Genomic DNA, 24,657 nt, shown 5'->3' with positions numbered 1-24,657 from the left:
CATGGGATTGCATGGAAATACTCGGATCCGTATATATAAAAGAAAAAAAAACTCGCATGCAATGTATGTATATATCACCTTATCACCCCGCAACAAACAAAGATCGAAGATCTAGCCCCTTTAAGTCGTAGAGGAATGTTACCTAGCCTCGATGTACGAGGGAAAGAGTCGGGGAAGAGGTAAGAGGATCGAGTGACCCGGTTGGATGTGATGGGCAGCGGACACCCGAGAGCAGAGGCAGCGGCAGCTTGGAGAAAATGAGGTCGGCACGACGGTTCCGATCGCGGCACGGTGCAAGATCGGGCTCCTTGGACTCCTAAGGGATGGACCTAGACATTCATGGACAGTCCCGAACGTGCCAAGGCCTGGACAAACCCGAAAGGATGAGAAGAAACTCGGTAAAAAACAGTGGACCCGGTAAAGAGAAAATGGATGATACGTAGGTTGTGCACGGTGGTATGGCTCTCGGACCGTGACCACCTCTTCACGGGGGAGAGTGAGGATTATGAGGAACCCTTTAAACGTGATGGCACGACTCGCCGAAGTCGCGGGAGGAAATGGCACGTCGTAGAAGTCCGGGTGCACCCGGTGAACGGTCTCGGGTCCCGATGGTGTTCACGGTCGGAACGTGAGGTTGGAGACTTCGAATTGAAGATCTAAGCTCGGAAATGAACTTAGGGGGTGGGAAATATGTAGGTTAAGGAGCTTGGTGATATTTGGCTTAAGTTGGGTCGGGCAGTGATCGGAATGCCGTGTGGTTTCCCGTAAGTTTCGGCCAGTTTCGGCCTTGGGATGGGTTGGACGAAATGAGGAAGAGGGCTGGGGTTTGAGAGGATTTTAGAGAGAAGTAGGCTTGAGAGAGAGTGAGATTCAAGAAGTGATTAAACTTAATGGTGCAAGGGCTTATAAAGGGAAGATTAATGAAGCGATTAGGGAAGGTTAAGTGTGCTTAGGAGGGTTAAGTGTGGGCTGCCGAAAATATCAGGAGGGTTAGGGTGGGGTTTTGTGAGTGGAAGGTTGATGGGAGTTGATGGGAATTGATGGAAAGATGGGAGTTAATGTGAAGAAGTGTAAGGGATATTTGAATTGTGTGGTGGAGGGAATGGGGGAGGATTGAGCCGCCGGCCATGGGATCTAGCCGTGGCTAGATGCGGCCAAGCCCTGGCTAGGAGTTGGAGCCGAGGCTTAGGGTTTGAGCCGTGGCTTGGAGGCTTGGCTTGGCTGAGTTGTGGGTCCCATTCGACTAGGAGAAAAGCCGGGAGAAGCTCGAGGCTCAATTGATCGCGAGTCTGATCCCTGAAGTCCGATTAATTGATGAATTTGGAATGCTTGCATGAAGAGAATTTAATTGAGCCTAATATCATCATACTTCAGGTGAACGAATGTTCAGGTGACCCGGCACCTCGAGAGTCGGTTTTGCCCTGTTAGGACATTCAGAGTGGAGTTGACCGTCCCCGTTCTCCAATTGCTCCTTCATCCATTGTAGTATTCGTCTCGATGAGCTTTTTGTTTATTCCGTGCGGGATCATTGGATCGCCGTCCTCGACCGAAACACGTTAGCCGGAGGTGACCTAGGGACCCGTGATCAGGGTTTTATCAATGCCTCTGTTTGTCAGAAACATGCCCCGAAGACTTGCCGAGAGGCGTCCGTGACTACTGAAATGTCACTTGGGGAATCTAATTGACTTGCTTGGCCCAAGGCGAAGTGATTTTCCTAATCCTAAGAGTCATAGGGAATGAGTGGTGTGAAGCTCGGACGTTAACTTTCCACCGAATAAGCTCTGAGCATTAGCCTCTATCAAAAAGGGCCCATTTTCCGGGTCGAGACTCACTCGGGAGACCAAGATGAGCCCCGAGAGGCAGTTTGAAACTTGTTCCTTGGTCCTGGTGGTCTTCGGGTGCGTGCAGGCCTGTTTCCGGGTGCCGTTTGTTCGTTCGTGGATCGGGCGCTCTGGGAACCTTGTCGGGAAGGCGTCTGTGAATGTTCGGGAGTGCCCCGGCATAAGCAGGATGCTTCTGAAATGCGCTCGGATGTGCCATTGGTCATTTTGGTACCAAGAGGGATTTTTAGAGTCCCATATTGGATACCTTCCGACGCTTCTGTGATCCGGTGATGAATAGTATCACAGTGCCAACTCCTGTTGCTTCGGGGCTCGTCGTCTGTTTACTCTTCCGATTGCCCTCCTGTGCTTTTCTAGTGGACCCTGCTTCTCTCCTGTAATTCATGACTTCGTGCCAGCATGTTCGCCTCTGGTTTTCCGATCGTGAATAGTGACCTGAGCTTTGATCGGAAGTCTTCTGTTGGAGCCGGTGGACCAAAATGGGGTGCTGACAGCTTGCCCCTCTTTGGTTGCGTGCTCGATTAGAGGAGGTAACCAAAGATCATGAGAAGCATCCCTTTTTTGGTCCTGGCGACCGTCTTGTTGTCACTCTCTGTAGTAGCTCCCCCCCCGCGTTGGATATTTGGGGAGAATGTGTGAGTGCACGAACCTGTCACAAGATAGTAGCATGATTGAGAGGTGAAGATTATGATATGGTGGATGAGGGGTTCTTAGCCCGCAGGACAGTATGTGTAGGGCCGGAGCCCGTGGAAAGCAGTGAATCACTAGGTCGAAGCCCGTGGAAAGCAGTGAATTACTAGGCCGAAGCCTGTGGAAAGCAGTGAATCACTAGGCCGAAGCCCGTGGAAAGCATTAAATTACTAGGCCAAAGCCCGTGGAAAGCTGTAAAGTGCTAGGCCGAAGCCCGTGGAAAGCAGTAAAGTGATAGGCCGAAGCCCGTGGAAAACGGTAAAGTGCTAGGCCGAAGCCCGTGGAAAACAGTAAAGTGCTAGGCCGAGGCCCATGGAAAATAGTAAAGTGCTAGGCCGAAACCCGTGGAAAGCTATAAATTGCCAGGCTGAAGCCTGTGGAAAGCGATAAAGTGCGAGGCCGAAGCCCGTGAAAAGCAGTAAAGTGCTAGGCCAAAGCCCGTGAAAATGAGTAAAGTGTTAGGCCGAAACCCGTGGAAAGCTGTAAATTGCCAGGCCGAAGCCCGTGAGAAGCAGTAAGATGTCAGGCCGAGACCCGTGGAAAGCAGTAAGATGCGAGGCCGAAGCCCGTGGAAAGCAGTAAATCGCTGGGCCGAGGCCCGTGGAAAGCAGTAAATTGTTAAAGCGTAGGGATAGTAGAGGTGGGGATCTGTGCTAGGTGGTATCTCAAAGGTGTTGGGAGAGGCGAATTGCTCAGTTCATAGTCGAGATCATGCTTGGGCAATTCAAGGTACTACTTGTTGTGTTTTGTAACTGGAGTCAAATGGCTTTCCCTTTTTTGTCGGGCCCTCCACTGGGCTTGAGGTTGCGACCCGCGACATGAGCCAATCGCGCGTCCGTCGGGGAGGAGATGCCCCTTAGGGTTCCCGACTACACCTGCACGCGGAGAAAAGTAAACCTACAAAGGATGTCAGTTACGCTTAGTCGGTGAAACTATGATGCGTAAGAGAAATCTATGTAAAGATGTATCGGGGATTTGCTATCGGTGATCGTTGGAGGCCGGCCGTGTCCCTATCGGGGAATGGCCTTTCCTGGAACGGGGTAACCCGTGGAATATGTGCGTAAAGGTAAATGGAGAGATCTTATGGGATCCTCCAAATCAAGGATACGTTGATTCGACCACACTTCGAGGCGAGTCTCGAGCTTGGAGAGTCGAAGAGAGTTTGCTTGCGTCGAAGACTGCCGAACTACTACTTGTTGTAGCTTCACGTGAAGTGCCGCCTTTCTTTCGTGGTCGAGCCGACATTGTCCCCTAACTTTTGCCTAGGCCGCGAGATGCGTGGTAACCTAGCGGGGTATTTTATTCGATTCTTCTCACATAAATGCTCACATTTTGCTACGATTGCCAGTGTTTGGGTGTGATCGCACCTCTCAGATTCCTCTTAATTTTCCCTAGGGTGCCCTTGGAGGGTTTTCGACCTAGCGAGGAAATGATTTATGCTTTCCTTTTGCCACGACTCCCCTTTGCGGGATTTTAAACCGTGCCCCTCGTTCCCTAACTTTTGCCTAGGCCGCCTCGGGGAAGTTTTCGACCTAGTGGGAAAATTATTCTTCTTTTTCTCTCAGGAAGGTTTCAAGGTGGAGGGAATGACAAAAGTCGGTGCATGTATAAATGAATGGAGAAGGTGTTATAAATGAAACGGGCACGAGGCCAGGCAAATGAAAGACAAATACGAGCAGTCATGGGTAATACTTTTTGATGGCATCAGCATTGACCGAGAGCGCGTTTTCGATCCCATCCATGTCGCTCAAAATGATGGCTCCTCCGGAGAAAGTCTCCTTAACAACAAAGGGTCCATCTTATTTGTATGAGAACTTTCCCCGAGAGTCCGATGTAACGTGTAAGACCTTCCTCAAAATGAGGTCACCGGGATTGAATTCGCGGTGGCGGACCTTTGCGTTGAATGCTCGAGCCATCCTTTGTTGGTAGCACTGTCTGTGGCATAATGCTTTCAGTCTCTTTTCGTCGATGAGGTTCAACTGCTCATAACGCTGTTTTGCCCATTCTGCCTCTTCAAGTTCGGTTTCGGCGAGGATCCTCATGGAGGGGATTTCAACCTCAATCGGGAGGACCGCTTCGATGCTGTAGACCAAGGAATATGGAGTTGCCCCCGTGGAGGTCCGGATGGACATTCGGTATGCCAAGAGCGCGTAAGGGAGCATCTTGTGCCGGTCCTTGTAGTTCACTGTCATTTTTTGAATGATCTTTTTGATGTTCTTGTTCGCAGCTTCCACCGTGCCGTTCATTTGGGGACGGTATGGAGTGGAATTGCGATGTTGGACTTTGAATTGCGCACAAAGCTCGTCAATGATTTTGTTGTTCAAGTTCTTGGCGTTGTCTGTGACGATTGTTGCCGGGACCCCGTATCGGGCAATGACGTCACGCTTGAGAAAACGGGCCAGGGCTTTTGCAGTGACCGACGCGAGCGTTATTGCCTCGATCCATTTGGTGAAGTAGTCAATCGCCACCAAGATAAACAAATGCCCGTTAGATGCCTTGGGGTCGATCGGGCCGATCACGTCCATCCCCCACATTGAAAAAGGCCACGAGGCCGTCATAGGGCGTAGCTCATTGGGAGGCGCCTTGACCTGATCTGCGTAAACCTGGCATCGGTGGCAATGCCTAACGTGCTTCACGCAATCGGTCTCCATGGTGGACCAATAGTAGCCTAAGCGCATAATCTTTTTAGCGAGCATGAGACCGTTCATATGGGATCCGCAATTTCCTCCGTGCATTTCCTCCATGAGACGTCGTGATTCATGTCCGTCGATGTATCGGAGGAGTATGGAGTCGAAGGAACGGCGGTAAAGTATCTCGCCGTTCAGAAATAGTGTATCACGAGGCGCCTGAGCGTCTTTCGATCGCAACGATCGGCGAATGGGGGATATTGGCCAGTTCGTAAGAAGTTCTTAATGTCTTCGTACCACGGCTTCGCCTCAGTCGCTTCGATTGCATTACAGTGGGGCGGGCCTTTGGCTATCTCAATCTCGAGGGGCTCGATAAGGTTTTCCCATGTGATTCTTACCATGGAAGTGAGCGTCGCAAGTGCATCTGCGAATTGATTCTTCATGCGCGGGGTGTAGGTGAAGGAGATGTCCTCAAAGCTCTCCGTTAACCCTTCGAGGTACTCGTGGTATGGCACCAGCTTCGCATCCTTTGTCTTCCACTGCCCCAATGTTTGGAAGATTGTGAGCATAGAATCGCCGAATACTTCTAACTCCTTTACCTTGAAGTCGATCGCCGCTTGTAGGCCGAGGATGCATGCCTCGTACTCGGCCACATTATTGGTGCATGGGAAGTCAACTTTTGCCGCCACTGGGTAATAGCGTCCGTCCGGGGCTATCAGTACTGCGCCGATGTCGGATCCTGTGGAATTGACGGCACCGTCAAAGTACATCTTCCACCCTGGCTTCTCCTCTTCACCATCTACTTGGAGAATTCCCTCGTCCGGGAAGTCGGGATTGATCGGCGTGCTGTCTTCAATTAGGAATTCTGCCAAATGATCTGCGATCGCTTGGCCCTTAACCAAGGTGCGGGATACGTACTCAATGTCGTACTCCGTTAACTGACAACGCCATTTAGCAATGTTCCGCATGGAGGACAGGTTATCAAGTAAATACTTTAGGGGGTCCGCCTTTGACAGCAAGCGAATCGTATGATAGAGCGTGTATTGTCGGAGCCTTTGCATGACCCACACCAATGCACAGCACATCTTTTCGATTTCAGGATAATTGGACTCTTCTTCGGTGAATTTTTTGCTTAGATAATAGATTGCGTGCTCCGTGTGTGTGGATTCCTCCTCTTGCCCTAACATGCACCCTAACAATTGCCGGCGTACTGTTAGATAAAGGATGAGGGGGTGTCAGCACCCCATTTTGGCTCACCTTTCCAAACGATGATATCAGCAATGATCCAAGCCACAACCTGAGCAGAATACAGAAAAACGACTTAACAGAGCAGAAAATCACTATTCATCCTCAAGTCGGCAAAATCGGGCAAATGACACATGCATATGACAGAAGGACTCCAGGGGTCACCAAAGGGTAATAGAGTGACTAGAGAGCTCAGCAATATCCAAAACCGGCATTTTCAGTATATCACACGGACAGTTCTATTTTCCGATAGTTCGCTCGATCATCGGAAGACAGCCAATATTGGACCCCAAAAATCCACTCCAATGCCAAACAGATGAAAAGTGTCCCCAAAGGCATTTTGCAAATCATCTGCTCTATACAGAACAACTTTCTGTATACAGACAACTTTTCAGTGGAAGTCCAAAAATGCCGGTTTCTCGAAGAAAAGTTAATTCCAAATATCAGATGCGGCCATGCCCCTCAATCATACAGAGCACGAGCAATGCTTCATATTGTCTTTTAGAAGCCATACAGACACTCTGAATGACTTCCGAATGACAAAACGGGCATACCCTTCTTCGGAAGAGCGTAACCGGAGACTGGTCTGATGGAATTACGGCAAACGAAGTTCACACTACATTGCCCTGAAAACTCCAGCGGACATTCGCAATTGGGCAAAACAGACAGCAAAACCCTTCACGGTTTCCCGAGTAACCTCCGAGGGGCACAAAAGGCCATTTTCAGTGAAAATCCATATCCGGAGGTCCTCTTTGGGGAAACTTGACGCCGGATGCTTACCTTACACAATGCTAGCCTTCTCAAGGCTCAATGTGGAATTGTCCAAATGAGTCACACAACTCATCTAGACCCCTCGAGCAGTGCTTTAAGGGTCTCGGATGCACTTTTCATATCCTTAGAGGCCCAATCTCAGCAAACAGAGATCGCAGTAATCTCCGGATCGCCCAAGAAACTCAGAAAGCAATCTGAGAAATCCAGTTTCGGCCTCCTAGGACATCTCCGGCTCCATATTTGTATTTACCGGTTTAAGGGACAAGGGTTCACGTAATTTGACAATTTATGTCAAAATGACCGACGTGGGATGCAGATACAAGATATGCTGTCAGAAGTGGGTAACCTCGCTCTGAATGCATAAAAGGAGCAAAACCGGCTTCCAAGCCTCATACAGACATTTGGCAATTTCTCACGGAAAATGCCAATCTCGGACTCATTAAATCCATTTCCTCGCGTATATCGATAATTCGACGTTCAATTCAAACCGCGAACTTCGAATGCGCGATCAATCGAGACCCGAGCTTTTTCCCGGTTTCTCCTCTTCGGTCGTGGGACCCACGGGCTATTCAAGATGAGTCACCCTTTACTCTAGAAGCTTCTTCTTCTTCTTCAATGCAAGAAGCCAACTTGCACTCTTGCTTGAAAATATCCAAGAGTTTGAAGAGAACACTAAAGCCTCCATCAATGCTCATCAATGCTCATCAATGTCTTATCTCTTCTTCATTAATGCAATGGAAGAGGATGAGGCTTGATATTTTCTAAGCATGGGGGTTAAGAGCACTTGCTTTTGCTAATTGTGCCATTAGCTTTGCCTATAAATGGCCCAAAAGTGATTAAGATAATAACTTCTCCTCTTACACACTCTCTCCAACCTTTCTCTTTCAAGAAATCCTCTCAAACTCCATAGCCAAGAACACTCAAGAACCAGAAAACTTCAGCCCTTAGAAGGAAGAGAAAAGAAAACCTAAAAGATCAAAAGAGAGCCTTGAGTTCTTAAGTCGGAAGCCGATGTTCATCATCCCGAGTTAAGCTCAAAATTTCTCAAACTTCATAACCCACTCATTTTGGACCCATGGAGTTCATTGGTGAAATTGGTTTTTCCATTTGAAGTCTTTAAATTATTGTTTCAGGTCAAATAGTGCATTTCGGGTAAAATCGCTACTCTCGGGTGAATAGTGACCCGCCAGCGCCAACCGCGCGCACGCCCGCGCACGCCCGCGCGCACGCCCGCGCGCCCCGCGGGCACGCTTGCACGCCCGCGCGCCTGCCCGCACCCCGCGCACGCCGCGCGCCTCCCGTGCATTCCAGCCGCATTCCCCGTGCACCTAGCTCCCCGAACGTGCATCCTTTGCACCCGAGCATCCTTCCAAGCGTTCAACCGAGTCACCCGACTCTCGAACACTTCCCCGACTCTTTCCTCGTATCCCGAGGCTAGGTAAATCACTCTTGACTTAGAGGAGTTAGGGCTTTTTATATTTTTGCATGGCTATGGAGTACTATGGTATTTTATGCATACTTAACTTGCAAGACTTAACTTTTATGCAATTTTATGTTATATTATGCATGTGTATTACCTTATAACTTGCTAGCATGTCGGAAAAAGGTTTGGATTGTTGTTTGGAAGACCATCTCGACCCGGAAATGGCAAGTGAGCTCACGGCCAAGTCTCTAAATGGGATGGCCGAGACTTGAGTTGCTCTTTTAGGGTTAAGATTGGTCTCCTTAGCCCGATCCAAGTTATTTTCCGAGTTTATTTTGTTGTTCTTGCATGCATGAAGCCGGTATTATTTTATCGATTCCTTAAATAACATGTTTGTGAATGTTTGCATGTTTAAATGAGTTAATCAAATCATGGTAATACCGGCTTTTGTCAAAACGTGTTATTCATGATGTTTGATGTTTGAGCATGCGAAAAATGATTAAACCAAGACAAGGAAATTCTTTGTGATTTGAATCGAGCCATGAGAGTATTCGGCCATCTTTGACAAGGTGAAGCCGAGGGCTTCTTGGCCCTTTTGGATCAAGAATGATTTCCTTATTTCGAGTTTAATTCATTTCTCGGATTGTACGAAAGTGTAATTTCGATATTTCCACGATTCCCATGTTAAAACATCGATTACATGTCTTTTCAAAACAAAACATGCATGGATTCGGGTATCGTTGACTCATTCGGGTCCATTCGGTTACGAGGGTAGTTTCGGTCATTGGACCAAATATCCTCGATCCTTATGGATTCGTGTTGGTCGCCGAATCACGAATCGTTTTCACAATTAAAGTATTCGGCAATAACCTTAAGCATTAATTCCACGAACGGGTTAATCGGGACGTTCACACGGTTAATTCATTCCATTTAAATAACTTTGCACGAATTGGACATTAATTTGTAACTCGCGTCGACGAATTACAAAACGGTGTTAATGCCCTTTTCAAAACCCTCATACTTTCAAATCCTTATTGTGTTGTTCTCCTTTTCTGAAAACAAATTTTCAAATCAAAGGCAAGAACATCATTTCGTGATTCGCCGACATCCTAGCGCAGTTTAAGATGTTAGTTGGGTATTCTGTATCAAAATACAGTTATCGGACTAATCATTTCACTCGACTTAACCAAATCCTAGAAAATGGTTAGGCGGAACTCTAGGTTCCAAATCTAGAGTCAAAATACAAGTTTGGATCAATTCAGTGGTAATTCAGTGTCACAACACCGAATCACTATAAAAGCAATCTACACACATGATATTTGATTCTCTTTTCCAAATTTCCAACAAAAGCAGAATACTAAAACATTGGCACGTGTTTGATTGCTTAGCATATGGCATTTGCTTGCAAAAACACTTTTGGATTAATAAACTTGTTAATCCACGTACATTCGGTAAATACAAAACACCTTGTCTGTTATTAACATGTTGCGTGTTATCTTTCCGCACTTGTTTGCCATACGGGTCGAGCTTGATCCCTAGGCCGAATAATATTAGGGTTCAACACCCTAATCATCGAGCACAGGGTTCAACACCCTAATCAACACTCACAGGGTCCAACGCCCTATTCAGTGAGAGCGTCCATTGAATTTCAGTTCTTCGGTCTTTTTCCCTAAACTCGCGGTGAGTTAGAGTGGAATAATAACCGAACGCTAGTCGACTGGAATTCGGCCATTTGTAATTTGTATTTATTGTTTTCGAGAGCATTGTAAGGATTTTATTTTGTACATTTATTCTGTAAGAATTCCAGTCGGTGAGCGAACGGTCCGAGAGTCGAATTAATCGAATCGGTCTAATGCTTGCCCAGATACAAGTAAATCCAAGAACTCGCGGTTCTGGTTCACGCAGGGATTCAACCTCCATGGTTCGATGAACTGTAACGCAAGATTGTGAACCAATTCCCCGACACACGGGTTTACTTCTCTCTCAGCTTCTCCACCGACATCGTTTAATTCATCGAAGTTACGGTGTCAAAACGTGTGAGCCGAGTGCAGCCTAATTCATGCGGTAAATAAAACAAAAATGCAAGCCTAGCAAACCAGAGTACCGAAAGGGCGTGCGGGATATAAGCCCGCATGTAACATGAACCCCCGAACACGGATTTTCCGGTTCCGCACAGATCAATGCCTTAACGACAAACTAGGTGTTCCATACCCCTAGACTCGGGTAACTTATCCGCCCTCGACCTACGGGTCGTAAAATGATAAGTGGCGACTCCTTCTCTCACGCGTGTCCGTCACGCGTCCCCACGGGAAGGTGGACACTCTCAAGCCGCGCGATCCAAAAGCGCGCAATGCGGGCCCCGACGAGAGTCCACATTCGGGTCCGTACAGCTTGGCGACTCCACTGGGGACATGCTTAGTGGATTCAGGCTCGATCCGTTTGCTTGCTTGCATGTTTATTTATCGCTTTCTGTACATTTACTTTTCTTGCACATTTACTTTTCTGCACTCGCATTGCATCATTCTAGTGGATTTAGGTACCAAATGCCTGAAATCCCACGGGCACCAATCTAGGAAGCTAGGTTAGTCAGAGGTTCCGAGTAAGGGAACGGATCGAGTTGGCTCCGCCACCAAACTGGCCCCCAAAGATCCTCGCTCGATTTCAAGGAATTGATCCCCTTGAATCGGGAGCCCCCATCCCTAGTTAGTGGTTTTCCCAGTAGAACACTGAAACCATGCATAAACAGGGACCGTCATGCTGGACCAAAACAAACCTCATGCCGTCAACCGACCCAAAAGTTGAGTCTTTGAGTCGGCTCGTAGTTTTCTTTTAGGCGGGCCTTTTGTTGTTTTTCTACAATGAGCGATGTACATTGTAATAGATACAGATATACTTTACTTTTCTGCACTGCATGCATGTTTTCAAAACAACCTAGGACATTACATCAGTTTGTTTATAAACATTAAACCAACATCTCTCCATTAGGTAAGGATGGATCGCTCGCATCCCTGTCTTAGGCTCGATGTCATCATCATGCCATCTGCGGACATTACTCGCCTTTGGAATACATTCCGCCCAGTTGACCGTGCATTCCTCCGGCTCATCATAGGAGACTTGCCATTACTCGCTGATTCCCCCATTGACTGGACCCTACTCAGAACTGCTATTAGTTTTTGGACACTCAGCGGGCCGTATTCAGTTTTCAGGGGTCAGAGCTAGCTCCCACAGTAGAGGAGTACGCGGCACTCATTCAGCGACCCATGCCGACCCTCGACATCGTGGCGCCCAACCAGTTCGCCACGATACAGAGTAGACTCGCCATCCTCTTAGATCTCCGCGACGAAGAAATTCGTCTTGAGCTTCAGCATGGAGGGGAGCATAGCGTTAGGACCGCATGGCTCATAGACTTCATACATGTTCGTTCTCTCAATGCCAGGGGAGAATCGTACCAGCGTGACGCCTGTCACGGGTTCCTCTTGCTCATCTTTGGGACCATCCTATTCCCCCACTCGTCGAACCTCATAGACGGGGCACTTGCCCAAGTCATCCTCCAAGTGGTAGGAGGCCGTAGCTATGTAGAAGCCGTCTTGGCTGAGACCATTCGGTTCTTGACTATGTACGAGAGGTTCGACGTGGTAGAATGAGAGGAGCTCCGCATCTTCTTCAGATTTGGCTCCTCGCACACATCAGGCCGTTCTGCTCATCACATCCCTTTTCCTACATCACTGACGAGCGTTCGCTCATCGCTCGCCTACTTCAAGTGTTTCGGCCCTCCGATCGCGACTACACCGATTGGATCCAGTTCTTCAAGAGACTCACCCCGGCACAGTTTTTGTGGGCTGCTCGCTGGAATCCCGGTGGACCCATGACCATTGGATGCCCTTCAGTCATAGGACTTCCTCTGATCAGTCACTTAGGGAGCACACTTGTTTTCCCAGCCCGAGTCATCAGACAACTTGGCGGCTTACAGGATATTCCTAGAGAGGCAGATCGCACTCCACACCGCTTCATGTGGACGGATATTATAACTTTACTTCCAGATAGGGTTCTGCGGATTAGAGAAGTTCAACGTTTATGGAACACGCGCACCGTTCAAGAGCTCTATTTCCCGGAGCACCCTACCGACGACGAACGAGCTTTCTCAGCTACCGTAGCATATGTGGCGCAATTCCATCCACAGGGACTCACACCCGTTCGTCGACGACATTTGCCGCGGATTCCTCACGCACCGCATGCAGACATTCCAGACGCGGAGAGCTCAGTCCAAGGAGTCATGCGCACAGAATTGCAGTCCATCAGAGAAGAGCGAGATCGACTCCGTTGTGAGCTTGTGGATATTCGCGCAGAACTCACTGATCACAGAGAGCTTCAGAGCGAGTTGGCTCAGATTCGCGCACGCATAGCGAACCAAGACAGGGAGATAGCGCGTTTGAGCGCTATGCTGGACCGAGCGCGGGCAAAAGCTCGCAAGGTCTTTCATCCTTAGGTTTAGTTTGTTAACGCTTTTGCCCCGCACCGGACCCACGCAGCGTTCACTCAGCTACGGGTTGTAATAGTTGGCGGTTTAATGTTTATGTTTCCTTTTCAAACAGACTGTCTTTATAAATTATAGAATATGAATCAAACTGATGTAATGGCATTAGTATTTTCAAACTTATGCACCTCATGCATTCATATACTGTCATCTATATTTTGAAGATAGTCAAAGCACTATAAGTACACTCATACACTTACGCATACAGGTACTAACAACTGGCGTCCCATCGATATCCGACTCGTGCACGAGTAAGGATGGCAGAAGACCAACAACCCGCCATTCTTGAACAGGATACTCCGCCAACGCCGATACATTCTCAAACACCACTGACGCAAGTTACATCACCTGTAATGCTCACGGACATATCTACAGCGCATTCAGGCGTCCCTATCGGACATCCTCCACCAACAGTACAGACGGCGTCCAACCTTGTGGAGTCCGCACGTTTTACTGCGTTAGAAGGAATGGTGAACCACTTGGCGGCCAACATGGCCACCAACATGACTGAGCTCATGGCCATGCTCAGGAATCAGAATCAGGCCTCATCGAGCTTTACTCCGCCTCTGGAGCATAGACCAATTGTCGATCCAAATCCAATGGTCACTCCAACCTTTGCTTCGGAGGCTGAAGACGCATCTTTCTCGGCAATGGCGTTTGCACCAACAGTCCATCCGATCAATGATCCTTTACCGCCACCACCTGCTCCAACAGCAGTTCCGTTGCCACCAGCAGCTTTCTTATCCACGGACTCTACTATGCATGCGCTGCCACCGCTAACCGTGTCAATGCATCCTCCAATCTATACTGTGCCACCACCGACAGTTCCTCCGGTCACGATCGCACAGGCTCCTGTTTCCACTGCAGACCAATTTCCTTTCCAAACTCCACAACCCCAAATAAGCTTTTCTTACCCTGCTCCACCGCCCCTAAACATTCCTCCCACTGAACCGGGCACGCCTACTCAGGCTGCCCCTCCAGCTCTACCGACAAACGTTCCTCTCGAAGCGGAGAATGAACAGGAGAGGAGAATAAAGAGAATGGAGGAAACCATTCGAGCCCTCCAAGTAGGCAACCCCCGTTTCGATTTCAGTGACAGTGACTGGAATCTCTTTCCAGGCATGCGGCTGCCCCCTAAGATCAAAATTCCAGAGTTCAAAAGATATGATGGGACCAGAGACCCTCGGCATCATCTCCGTCATTATCAGAGCAAAATGCTCTCATACTGGGATTATGAGGAATTCGTCATTCAGACTTTCCAAGATAGTCTTATGGGATCGGCGCTAGATTGGTTTATGACCCTGAAAGCCGGCGATGTCCCTACATGGACAGATCTTTCTCAGAAGTTCCTCGACCAGTATCGATTTTGTGCGGAAACACCTCCTACCCTTCTCGATCTCAGCATGACAGAGATGAAGGAGGGTCAAGCTTTCGAAGCATACGCAACGGAATGGAGAGGAAGAGCAGCAAAGCACATTCCTCCAATCACTGAGCGACAACAAGTTCAGCTGTTCCACTCCACACTCAGAGGCGCGTATTACTCACATCTCCTGGCTCATATTTCCTCCTTCTCGGACTTGATCGAGGCAGGAAAGAAGCTTGACATGGGTGTTAAGTTAGGAAGAATCGAAGGCCCATCAACGAAAAAGGATGGAGAGACGTCAAAGAAGCAGACTGCTGGAACCTCCAGGAGAAGCAAAGACATGACTATTGGCGCCGTCAACTCCGGATATCAGGCTTCACAGCCGATTTCGGTGGACTATACTCCTGCATTACAGACTCCCCAGGCATATGCACATCCCGTGCATTATGTGCAGCCCTACCAAACATCGCAGGCTTATTTCCCAACCCCGCCAACTGTTATCCAGTCGCAACTTCCGCAACAGCATATTCCTGCTCAGGCTCAACAAGGTAGACCCCCGGCTTCGAGATCTCCTCAGTCGGTTCAACGTGCTCCAGCCCCCAGAACTTATCAGGACAAAGTTGCACAACCGCGTCCACGCAAGCAGTACACCACTTTACCAGCCCCTCTCTCTCACATATTCAGGCAGCTTCTTGCAGGCAACAAGATCAGAACAGAAGCGCCTGGTCCCAACTTTGACCCCGCAGTGCAGAATCAGAACTTACACTGTGAATTCCATCGGGGTGCTCCTGGTCATACCCTCGACAATTGCTGGACACTCCGGAATAAAATTCAGGAGTTGATCGACGCAAGGCAAATCTCCTTTAATGAAGTGAAGCCACCGAATGTCCGCGCAAACCCTCTCCCCGATCATGGATCAGGTTCAGGACCTTCTATCAACATGATCAGCATCGCTTCTATCAAAGAGGAAGAAGACGCGCAGAAGACCTCAATTCCCTTTATTGTCAATTATGCTCCGACAAATGATGCATTTACATCTGACGTCCCATTCGTTATCGAGGTTCTTGCGAAGGAGCCATACCAAGACCGTCGAGTTCCCTGGGATTATGGGAATGAGGTTGCCAACATGGAGCATGAGATGAGTGCGATGGGCATCACGCGCTCAGGACGAGTTTATCAGGGTCCAGAGTCTACAGACAAAGGGAAAGCCCCTGTTATTACATCCTCAGCCGTTCCAGAAGCCGTGCCAGTCTTTACAAAGAAGGTCACCGATCAAGAAGCGGAAGCTTTCATGAAAGTGATCAAGGCAAGTGAGTACAAAGTGGTGGAGCAAATGGGCAAGTCACCCGCCCATATCTCGCTCCTCGCGTTGCTTTTGAGCTCCGAGCCGCATCGGAATGCTTTGTTGAAAGTCCTCACCGCGGCACAAGTCCCAAAAGACACGGCACCGGATAATATCGAGCAGACTGTTAGTTCAATCTTCTCGAATCAGATATCCTTTGCAGATGATGAGCTTCCATCCGAAGGTCAGGAACACTTACGGGCATTGCACATAGTCTGTAAGTGCAACAATCACATTGTTGGTCGAGTCATGATCGACAACGGCTCTGCTCTCAACGTTTGCCCCGTCTCCACACTGAAACAGATGAACGTGGACATGAGCCGCATCCGTGCAAGCAAGACCACTGTTCGAGCCTTTGATGGCTCTAGGAGAGAAGTGAATGGAGAAATCGATCTCCTGATCGATGTGGGTCCTTGCTCATTCTCTGTCACCTTTCAGATCCTCGAGATACCCAATGCTTTCAGTCTCTTGCTCGGGAGACCATGGATTCACGCCGCCGGCGCTGTTCCTTCGTCGCTGCACCAGAAACTGAAGTTCTTCGTCGAAGGTAAGCTTATCACTGTCAACGGTGAGGAAGACTACGCAGTCTACAAGGAGACAGCCGTTCCTTACATCAGCATTGGAGAAGATCAGAATCTTCCCTTTCACTCTTTCGACACGATTTCCGTAATCCGAGACTACGGAAAAGTCGGTCCATCACGAACCGATCGTATGATTGGAAAGGTTCTGTTGAAGAACGATTACGTCCCCGGAACTGGACTTGGGGCACGTGCACAGGGAATCCTTTGACCGATTGAAATGGAGGAATACGCAAAATAGGAGGGGACTTGGCTTTCGCCCCTCCTGTCATGAGATCGTGCAGTCTCGCCGTGGAAAGCATCTACACCGCCTTGCTGTACATTACGAAAAGCTCTTCAGGGGCATTCTGGTTCCACCACTCTCACAGTTTTTTGCAGCACCACCGCAGATCATGGGAGGCACCTCCGATAGCCCAATCACTGAAACAGATGACTTCTCTTCGGATGCAGTTGAAGCGTTTTTGGCTTTGCCAACCATATATGCCGTCACTGAGGAGACATCTTCCAGGGTTCATATCCGCCCTGTACGGGAGGATGAGGAGCTTACCAACTGGACTTCAGTTCCGCTCTACTCGGCCGTAGTTGCCGATGTGTAAGACGGTCTTTATAGATAATGCTACCTGTGTGTCGGCAACGCCATAAGACACACAACATAAGAGGGGTTTTTGTTATTGCTTGTTAATAAAATCCCTACATGCTTTTTGAATTTTTGTGTCTAGATTCTCTCTCTTATGCTTACTTCTAGCATCTTTTAATTTCTAAAACAATTCGCTTTCGTGTCCAGGCTCCAATCGAATCCAAATCACCGATGCAACGATTCGAATTCGTCCGAAACACACCTCACAAAGTCCCTACCCATATACTTCGGGGAAGGACTTGACGAGGACGGTCGCGTGCCCGAGATAGAAGAGAGTTTGCATCGTCTTGAAAACCATCAACTCACTTCGATCGAGCCAACAGAAGAGATCAACATAGGCACCACAGAAGAGCAACGCACCCTAAGGATCGGGACGGATCTCGACCCCGCACAGAGAGCCCGGATGATCGATTTCTTGTCAGAGTATCAAGAGGTCTTCGCTTGGTCTTATACCGATATGCCAGGTGGATGCGGGATTCTTAGAGGTATGCAATTACTCTGAATGGGTAGCTAACGTGGTGCCAGTGGAAAAGAAGAATGGGAAGGTCAGAGTCTGCATCGACTATCGAGACCTTAACAAGGCCAGTCCTAAGGATAACTTCCCGCTGCCCCATATCGACGTCTTGGTGGACAATACAGCACGCCACACACAATTCTCCTTCATGGATGGTTTCTCTGGATACAATCAGATTCAGATGGCCGAGGAGGATAAGATCAAAACGACGTTCATCACGATGTGGGGTACGTTTTGTTACAAGGTCATGCCTTTTGGTCTCAAAAACGCTGGGGCAACCTATCAGCGGGCAATGGTCACTCTATTTCATGACATGATGCATAAAGAGATAGAGGTTTACGTCGACGACATGATTGCAAAGTCCAAAGCAGGTGAAGATCATCTTGTCAACCTCAGGCGGCTATTTGATCGTCTCAGGAAGTACAAACTCCGACTCAACCCAACGAAATGCACTTTCGGCGTCAAGTCAGGAAAATTGCTAGGGTTTGTAGTCAGCGAAAAGGGCATCGAGGTTGATCCCGACAAAGTCAAGGCGATCATGGAATTGCCCCCTCCATCGACAGTGCGCGAAGTAAGGAGTTTCCTAGGACGGCTGAATTACATCGCACGTTTCATTGCAAATTTAACAGACAAGTGCCAACCACTCTTCCGTTTGCTTCGCAAAAACGCAGCGGTTGAATGGGATGACGAGTGTCAGAAAGCTTTTGATACAGTCAAGGCATACCTAGTTCAGCCACCGGTGTTGGTTCCACCTTCACCGGATCGTCCTCTCATTCTGTACCTGACAGTACGCCGACAATCCATCGGATGCATGTTAGGGCAAAAGGACGATTCCTCTCATGCAGAGCGAGCAATTTATTATTTAAGCAAAAAGTTCACTGAAGGGGAGTCCAACTACCCTGAGATAGAGAAGATGTGTTGCGCACTCGTTTGGGTCATGCAAAGGCTCCGGCAATACACTCTCTACCATACTGTTCGCCTGCTGTCAAAGACAGATCCTTTGAAGTATCTACTCAGCAGTCCGTCCTCCATGAGGAACATAGCAAAATGGCGTTGCCAACTGACGGAGTATGACATCGAATACGTATCACGCACGTCAGTGAAGGGCCAAGCAATTGCAGATCATCTAGCGGAGTTTCCGATCGAGGACGACACACCGATCAACCCTAACTTTCCAGATGAAAGGATCCTCCAAGTGAGTGATGAGGAAGAGACTCTAGGATGGAAGATGTACTTTGACGGTGCAGTCAATTCCACTGGGTCTGGTATCGGCGCGGTGCTGATATCCCCTGAGGGGCGTCATTTCCCTGTTGCAGCGAAGATTGATTTCCCTTGCACCAACAACATAGCCGAATATGAAGCTTGTATCCTCGGTTTGCAGGCCGCAATCTACCTCAAAGTCAAGGAGTTAAAAGTGTTTGGCGATTCTATGCTCACAATCTTCCAGACGCTTAAACAATGGAAGACGAAAGATCCAAAGTTGGTGCCATATCATGAGTACCTCGAAGAGTTGACAGAGAACTTCAAAGATATCTCATTTACGTACACCCCACGCATGAAGAACCAGTTCGCAGATGCACTTGCAACGCTCGCATCCATGGTGAGCATTACGAAGGAGAATCTCATAGAACCTCTCGAGTTTGAGATTGCTCAGGGCCCTGCCCATTGCGATGTAATTGATGCTGTTGACGGCAAACCGTGGTACGCAGACATCAAGCACTTGCTGCAAACAGGTCAATTCCCAGCGTTCACCGATCGTCATGACCGGAGGACTCTACGCCGCATTGCGGCACACTTTTTCCTGAGTGGCGAGACTCTCTACCGCCGTTCATTCGATGCTACACTACTTCGGTGTGTCGACGAGAATGAGGCACAACGCCTCATGGAAGAAGTGCACGAAGGAAATTGGGGACCTCATATGAATGGACTCATGCTAGCAAAGAAGCTCATGCGACTCGGGTACTTCTGGTCTACCATGGAGACCGACTGCGTCAAGCATGTCAGACACTGTCACTTGTGTCAAGTCTACGCGAATCAGATCAGAGCACCACCCAACGAGCTCCATCCAATGGCTGCTCCGTGGCCATTTTCAATGTGGGGCATGGACGTGATTGGTCCAGTCAACCCTAAAGCATCCAATGGACATTTGTTCATACTGGTAGCTATCGATTACTTCACCAAGTGGATCGAAGCTATCACCCTTGCGTCAGTCACTGCAAAGGCCGTGGCTCGCTTCCTCAAACGCGACATCATTGCGCGATACGGGGTCCCTGCGACTCTCATCACCGACAATGCCAAGAACCTGAATAATAAGCTCATTGACGAGCTCTGTGCACAGTTCAGGATCCAACATCGTAATTCCTCTCCATATCGTCCACAAATGAATGGTGCGGTAGAGGCAGCGAATAAGAATATAAAGAAAATCATCGAAAAAATGACGGTGAATTACAAGGACTGGCATGAGATGCTCCCGTTTGCACTCTTGGCATATCGGACTTCTATCCGCTCATCCACCGGGGCAACCCCGTATTCTTTGGTCTACGGCATGGAAGCGGTTCTTCCAATCGAAGTGGAGATTCCCTCCATGAGGGTTCTTGCCGAGTCCAAACTCGAGGAAGCAGAATGGGCGAAGCAACGCTATGAACAGCTTAATCTCATCGACGAGAAGCGGCTAACTGCACTTTGCCACGGTCAGTGCTATCAGCAAAGAATGGCTCGAACATTCAACAAAAAAGTTCGTCCTCGCAAGTTCAGCCCCAGCGACCTCGTCTTGCGAAAAGTTTTACACATCGCCCCAGATTCTAGGGGCAAGTTCGCTTACAAGTACGACGGTCCATTTATCGTTAAAGAAGTCTTTGATGGAGGGGCAATCATTCTCAACGATATGGACGGAAACGAGAACGCTCTTCCGGTCAATGCTGATGCTCTTAAGAAATACTATCCGTGATGGTGTTTCTCTTATCCCAGTGCGGATGTTTTCTCAAATGCACATTACATTTTATCTTTCTTTGCATGTACAGTTCCCAACACTTTTAATTTCGTTAACTCATGTACTCCCATCTTCTGCTCTTTCCCTTTTCTCTGAATTTTTCCTGAGAGAAAAAGAATGGATTTCCCGCTAGGTTGAAAACCTCTTTGAGGCGGCCTAGGCAAAAATTAGGGAATGAGAGGCACGGTTTAAAATCCCGCAAAGGGGAACCGTGGCAAAAGGAGAGCATGAATCAAAATCCTCGCTAGGCTGAAAACCCGAAAAGGGCGGTCTAGGCAAAAGTTAGAGGAATCGAGAGGTGCGATCAGACCCAATACGGATGATCGTAGCAAAAGGTGAGATCTAAATGAGAGAAATGTCAAACAAAACACCCCGTTAGGTCGTCACGCGTCTTGCGACCTAGGCAAAAATTAGGGGACCTTCGGCAGCTCGACCACGAAATGACAGCTACATTCAGCATGCAGCGGCAACAAATAGTGGTTTGACAGTCTTCGATGCAAGCAAACTCTCTTTTACTCTCAGAGCATGAGACACGTTTCGACATACAGTCGAATCTTTGTATCCTTGATTTGGAGGATCCCAAAGAATCCCCCTATACCCTTATGCAAATTCTACAGGTCATGCCTGTTCTGTAAAAAGCCTTTCTTGTCAAATCACAAACCTAGCGGGATACGACCATCCCTTTAAATGGTCATCAAGTTCAAATCCCCAAAGCATTATTATTCAGACTTCTTTCTACATCTTCATTATGGCTGTAGAGTAGAACTGACAACTACTGTTAGCTCCCATGGTTCTATATGCAGGAACGAAGATGTGAACCTCAGAAGAAGTCTTTCTTTGATGAATGCATGTCTGCCTTATGCTAAGGACCACAACTAAAATCCAAGGAGAAGTCTTCAGGATAATACTCCATGCATTCAATCGCATCACAATCAGTTGGCAAACAATGAAACATTCTGCCACTACATCGATTGCAACACGGACAAGCTCAGTGACGGAGGAAGCACAATGAAACATTCTGCCACTACGTCCCGACTACTTTTCCGCATTTCGGGTACGTCCCGACTACTTTTCTGCACCATGCAAACCGCCGGGCAAAACACCCCGCACCTTGCAAACCAGCCGGGCAACACGCCCCGCACCCCGCAAGTCCATTGGGTAGGCGCCTTTGAACCATGTTGTTCATTCGGTATACGCCCCGTGCATATTGCAAACCCTTCGGGTACGTCCCGACTACTTTTCTGCATTTCGGGTACGTCCCGACTACTTTTCTGCATTTCGGGTACGTCCCGACTACTTTCCTGCATTTCGGGTACGTCCCGACTACTTTTTCGCATTTCGGGTACGTCCCGACTACTTTCCTGCATTTCGGGTACGTCCCGACTACTTTTCCGCATTTCGGGTACGTCCTGACTACTTTTCCTGCATTTCGGGTACGTCCCGACTACTTTCCTGCACTTCGGGTACGTCCCGACTACTTATCTGTTTAGGGGTCCATCCCCTCAGGTTCATCCTGACTTTTACATTTCTGCATCAGGTATAACATCCCCACATATCCAAAGTAAGAGGGAGAAGACTGTTATCGGAAATTCCATGTCAATCATTGCTATCAAATTGGGGCGCTTCTGAAGTCTTCGGCTGCATCCTCTACTCGAGCATGCAGTCAAAGAGGGGCAAGCTGTCAGCACCCCATTTTGGCTCACCTTTCCAAACGATGATATCAGCAATGATTCAAGCCACAACCTGAGCAGAATACAGAAAAACGACTTAACAGAGCAGAAAATCACTATTCATCCGCAAGTCGGCAAAATCGGGCAAATGACACATGCATATGACAGAAGGACTCCAGGGGTCACCAAAGGGTAATAGAGTGACTAGAGAGCTCAGCAATATCCAAAACCGACATTTTCAGTATATCACACGGACAGTTCTATTTTCCGATAGTTCGCTCGATCATCGGAAGACAGCCAATATTGGACCCCAAAAATCCACTCCAATGCCAAACAGATGAAAAGTGTCCCCAAAGGCATTTTGCAAATCATCTGCTCTATACAGAACAACTTTTTGTATACAGACAACGTTTCAGTGGAAGTCCAAAAATGCCGGTTTCTCGAAGAAAAGTTAATTCCAAATATCAGATGCGGCCATGCCCCTCAATCATACAGAGCACGAGCAATGCTTCATATTGTCTTTTAGAAGCCATACAGACACTCTGAATGACTTCCGAATGACAAAACGGGCATACCCTTCTTCGGAAGAGCGTAACCGGAGACTGGTCTGATGGAATTACGGCAAACGAAGTTCACACTACATTGCCCTGAAAACTCCAGCGGACATTCGTAATTGGGCAAAACAGACAGCAAAACCCTTCACGGTTTCCCGAGTAACCTCCGAGGGGCACAAAAGGCCATTTTCAGTGAAAATCCATATCCGGAGGTCCTCTTTGGGGAAACTTGACGCCGGATGCTTACCTTACACAATGCTAGCCTTCTCAAGGCTCAATGTGGAATTGTCCAAATGAATCACACAACTCATCTAGACCCCTCGAGCAGTGCTTTAAGGGTCTCAGATGCACTTTTCATATCCTTAGAGGCCCAATCTCAGCAAACAGAGATCGCAGTAATCTCCGGATCGCCCAAGAAACTCAGGAAGCAATCTGAGAAATCCAGTTTCGGCCTCCTAGGACATCTCCGGCTCCATATTTGTATTTACCGGTTTAAGGGACAAGGGCTCACGTAATTTGACAATTTATGTCAAAATGACCGACGTGGGATGCAGATACAAGATATGCTGTCAGAAGTGGGTAACCTCGCTCTGAATGCATAAAAGGAGCAAAACCGGCTTCCAAGCCTCATACAGACATTTGGCAATTTCTCACGGAAAATGCCAATCTCGGACTCATTAAATCCATTTCCTCGTGTATATAGATAATTCGACGTTCAATTCAAACCGCGAACTTCGAATGCGCGATCAATCGAGACCCGAGCTTTTTCCCGGTTTCTCCTCTTCGGTCGTGGGACCCACGGGCTATTCAAGATGAGTCACCCTTTACTCTAGAAGCTTCTTCTTCTTCTTCAATGCAAGAAGCCAACTTGCACTCTTGCTTGAAAATATCCAAGAGTTTGAAGACAACACTCAAGCCTCCATCAATGCTCATCAATGCTCATCAATGTCTTATCTCTTCTTCATTAATGCAATGGAAGAGGATGAGGCTTGATATTTTCTAAGCATGGGGGTTAAGAGCACTTGATTTTGCTAATTGTGCCATTAGCTTTGCCTATAAATGGCCCAAAAGTGATTAAGATAATAACTTCTCCTCTTACACACTCTCTCCAACCTTTCTCTTTCAAGAAATCCTCTCAAACTCCATAGCCAAGAACACTCAAGAACCAGAAAACTTCAGCCCTTAGAAGGAAGAGAAAAGAAAACCTAAAAGATCAAAAGAGAGCCTTGAGTTCTTAAGTCGGAAGCCGATGTTCATCATCCCGAGTTAAGCTCAAAATTTCTCAAACTTCATAACCCACTCATTTTGGACCCATGGAGTTCATTGGTGAAATTGGTTTTTCCATTTGAAGTCTTTAAATTATTGTTTCAGGTCAAATAGTGCATTTCGGGTAAAATCGCTACTCTCGGGTGAATAGTGACCCGCCAGCGCCAACCGCGCGCACGCCCGCGCACGCCCGCGCGCACGCCCGCGCGCCCCGCGGGCACGCCTGCACGCCCGCGCGCCTGCCCGCACCCCGCGCACGCCGCGCGCCTCCCGTGCATTCCAGCCGCATTCCCCGTGCACCTAGCTCCCCGAACGTGCATCCTTTGCACCCGAGCATCCTTCCAAGCGTTCAACCGAGTCACCCGACTCTCGAACACTTCCCCGACTCTTTCCTCGTATCCCGAGGCTAGGTAAATCACTCTTGACTTAGAGGAGTTAGGGCTTTTTATATTTTTGCATGGCTATGGAGTACTATGGTATTTTATGCATACTTAACTTGCAAGACTTAACTTTTATGCAATTTTATGTTATATTATGCATGTGTATTACCTTATAACTTGCTAGCATGTCGGAAAAAGGTTTGGATTGTTGTTTGGAAGACCATCTCGACCCG

The sequence above is a fragment of the Punica granatum genome, chromosome 3 (genome assembly GCF_007655135.1).
Source record: "Punica granatum isolate Tunisia-2019 chromosome 3, ASM765513v2, whole genome shotgun sequence".
NCBI classification, from domain to species: domain Eukaryota; kingdom Viridiplantae; phylum Streptophyta; class Magnoliopsida; order Myrtales; family Lythraceae; genus Punica; species Punica granatum.
This window is presented reverse-complemented; position numbering follows the sequence as displayed.